Raw genomic sequence first — 4,185 nt, 5'->3', positions numbered from 1 at the left:
TTTTCTAATGAGAGATATGAAGGGGGTAGATCTGGATGGGAGGGGATGTAGGAAAGAACTGGAAGGAGAAGAAGGAAGGGAAACTCTTTTCTTTTTTAAAATCACAAAAGAAATCATAACCAGGAAATATTACATGAGTAAAGAATATCTTTTCAATAAAAGGAAAAAAATAAATGCAACACTATGAGACTTAAAAAAAAAAAATCCATTCCGTGGTATGAAAGCAGATTTCAGGGTAGATACTCAGGTGTGGAATTGTTGGGCTCCACACATGGGAACTGGTGGCATTGCTGGCCATGGCTCAATGAGTTTTCAAAGAGGTTGTACCAATTCTCAGTTACATGCCTTACATGAGGGACCCCCATGATCCACACCCTCAACACTTGCTAATGTCAAACTTTAAAGTTGTTGCCAAGCTATTGGTTATGAAATGTCACTCCAGTGCTTAATTTGCAATTCTCTGTTTCCAAAGAGGGAGATAGAAACACACTTTCTTTGTTTATTGGATATGTGGCTTCATTTTTTTTTTAAAGTTAGCCATTTGTCTACTTGTCAGTGCTTTTATTGGTTCATGTATAAGAATTCTTTATTTATTATAGGTACTAATCCTTTCCCAGGCTGTGTCCCATTTGGTATCTTTATTCCACACAACTGTAATTTTAAATTCATATAATTATTTGATGAATGTCATATTTTCCTCTTAGACTATAAGTCCATGAGAAGAGGAACTGTCCCTATTAATAAGTGCAGCATTTAATAATACCAGGAAGTCAATAAATATTCTGAGTGAACAAAACCACAAAAGCTACATGTAAAATTAGAATTACTTAGTCCAAATTAGCACACCTACTACCAAAAATAAGAACTGTAGTTGGTAGGTTTTTAAAAAGATCTCCCAGGAAACTATTACTATGTACCAAGACGTCTCTGCTTTATAGGAATCAAAAAAGCATGTCTCTGAAAGCAGAGGGTTGCTCTCACGTGCAACCTCAGCACTCAGGAGGCAGAGTTTAAGGGCAGCCAGGGCTACCTGCTGTGTGTCATACCAGCCTGATCTACAGAATAAGACCTTGTCTTCCCCCTTCCTTGCCAAATGTCTCATATCCAGAAGATGTGAAGATGGTGAATGTGCCAAAAACAATGAGATTGCCATACCATAGTATCAGGCATAGAAAACAGAGGGAAGGAAATGGCTTCATTAATACTTTCTTGCCTTAGAGAGGGAGAAGCTAATAGAAATCACACCAAGCATTCTGGAATAATAAGCATTATTTAAAGCAGAGATTGGATAATTTTTACAATCTTTCTGTAAGTTATTAACACAAAGGCTTTATGGTACACTCACACATTCCAAGGATCTGGGAGACTAAGGCAGACGAATCAGATGTTCATGTCTATCTTTGGGTACATTACAAGTTTGATGCCAGCCTGGGCTATATGATACCTGGTCTAAAACATATTACCTCACTTAATGAGGTATTTTATCAGTTCCATCAATGAACCTGAAAATGTCAATGTTTTTTCCATTTTTCATTCTGGCTAGATAAAATCCCATCTTGCCTACTTACCACGGTTTTATTAACCACTCATCAGCTGATAGGCCTCTAAGCTGATTCCATTGCTCTGTTATAAATAGTTCAACTATTAAAAACTGCATGTGCTGGTATATCTGTGTCAAGATATACATTCTTTTATGCATATGCCTAGGAGTGGCTGAGTTAGGTACTATGACAATCTTATATTAAATTTTTTTTAGAAACCTCTGCGTTTATTTCCATGTAATGTGTCAGTTTTTATGCCTCCCAACAGCCAATAAGGGCTCAAAAAGTCAAATAGAACATGTTTCCTAACACATGCACACCCTCACTTGTAATGTTTGCATATGTGTATTTATGTGGGAGTGAGTGTGAACAGAGGCCAGCAAGCCTGAAAGGGAAAAGAAGAGGTTTTAAGTGGGCATGGGGATGGTAAGAGAATACATGGGATATTAAAGTGGAAGGTATATTAGGAGTTGAATGGTACAAATGGAGACACACACACACATATATATATATATATATATATGTTTTAAGTATCTTACTGTATGTAGTAATTAAAAAATTTTAAACAAAAATACAAACAATAATATCATGGTGTGATAGTTTAATCACAAAAATGATTTAGTAATACAACAATAGGGTTTTGTATTTTAATATGTATTTTATTCAGGGTATATAGGAAAAGAGTATAATCTAAATGTATAGGTTAATATTATTAATGAGATTGATTTAGTAGATGGGTATAGTGTCATACTGCTAATATCAATATTTAGGAGGCTGAAGCTGGAATATGTTGAGTTTCAGGACAAGGGCTTCATAGCAAGTTCCAGATCACACTGGTCTATATAGCAGAATACTTCTCAATGCACACACACACACACACGCACACACACACACACACACACACACACACAGAGAGAGAGACAGAGACAGAGACAGAGAGACAGAGAGAGAGTGATATCATGAGACTACCCAGGACTACAAAGAATTCTAGGCCAGCCTGGCTACCATAGAGAAACCATGTATTAAATATTAAACAGGATTGATGTACTTGGTAATTTCAGTTGGAAATTTGATATAAAACGTACTTGGTAATTTCAGTTGGAAATTTGATATAAAACGATCATATAAAATGAACAAGCACAAACTTTGCTGGTAATCACCGCTCTAATAACAATAAAAATGAGCCCATGTCCAAGCAGCCCCATGTATGTAATTCTTAAATGTTCAATCAAACAATAACTTACAATGCTTTGGATGGAAACAGGTCAAAAGAAGGTGTCTAGACTAAGAGAATGAACAGACCTCGTCTTCTGCATCCCCCAAAATAACTCCCCAATGCCCCACTCTGCCTCTAACCTCTAACCTCTATCGACTTCCTTTCATGCTTTTTTCTTAGGCATTCCCATTACACAGTAATCTTGTGGATGAAAACTTTATCTCAAGCCTTACCATTTGCTACTTGACTGCACTGTTTTTATCTGATAGCCAGCATGTACTGTACTACCCAATCTTCTTTAGTTGCACCTGCCAAGAACATTATGTGTTCAAGACTTTATGAACAGCTGACTTCTTAATTAGTACAAATTTTACCTTTTAATGTAAGCATTCCTAGTCTCCAAGTTTCTAGTCACTCTTTTTTTTTCTTAATATTTCAACATCTTTTCTGTTCTGGAATACTCTTTGAAGTGTGTGTGTGTGTGTGTGTGTGTGTGTGTGTGTGTGTGTGTGTGTTGTAAGTGTGTGTTAGTCTCCAAATTGCTGGTCATTCTATTTCAATATTGCAGTGCTCTTTCTCCTCTGGATTAGTTTGAAATTTGTGCATGCATGTGTGCATTCCTGTGCTGCTGAAATAATAAAGTATGACACCGCTGGAGGTAAATTTATCCAAAACAAAAATTTCTCAGGTTTTATAATAAACCCTAAGTTACAGGCCTCCGCCAATAACCAACACTGCTCTAAACAAAGAATAGAAAGATTAAAATGCACACTGGCTAAATCTGGGCCCACCTGAAGTGCAAGAACAAGGAAAATATGTTATTAAAACCAAGAAAATTTAGCTGGTCAATGTGTCACTTCCAGAGCCAAATGGAACCAGTAAATCTCTGTCTAATATGTGTGAGCAGGGGGAGAGGTAATAGGTCTCCTAGTGAAAACAGCGAAATCCTCCAACACATGGTTCATTGGAACACACTTTGAATTTGTCATATTTGCTAGTTTTGTCCTTCTACATTAATATGAAAACTCTACATTGGCAGTGAGCAATATTCCTATGGGTTAGACTGTTCTGAGGTATTATTGTACAACACAAATTTACTTTTAAGTATAACTAACATTGCTGAAAACCTAAAAAGTACAACATCACAGTGCACTGGCAATTGACAAACAAAAGCTCTAGCTCTTGCCGTACTCTGAGCATCCCATGTTTCATCTTGGGGATTCTAAAGCAAGAAGGAACCAAATGATATTTCCTGGAGGACTCATCTACATCAGTTATCTTCTTTATTTAGTTTGAATAGATGCTGCCATGATTTTCTAGTGAGGATATACAGGAACCTGTTCACAAGACTTTCAGTTCAGGTTTTCACATACATGCCATCTTCCTTACAACACAAGATATGATAGAAATAGCTTACTTCCCACTCTG

The sequence above is a fragment of the Phodopus roborovskii genome, unplaced genomic scaffold (assembly GCF_943737965.1).
Source record: "Phodopus roborovskii unplaced genomic scaffold, PHOROB, whole genome shotgun sequence".
In the NCBI taxonomy this organism is placed as follows: Eukaryota; Metazoa; Chordata; class Mammalia; order Rodentia; family Cricetidae; genus Phodopus; species Phodopus roborovskii.
This window is presented reverse-complemented; position numbering follows the sequence as displayed.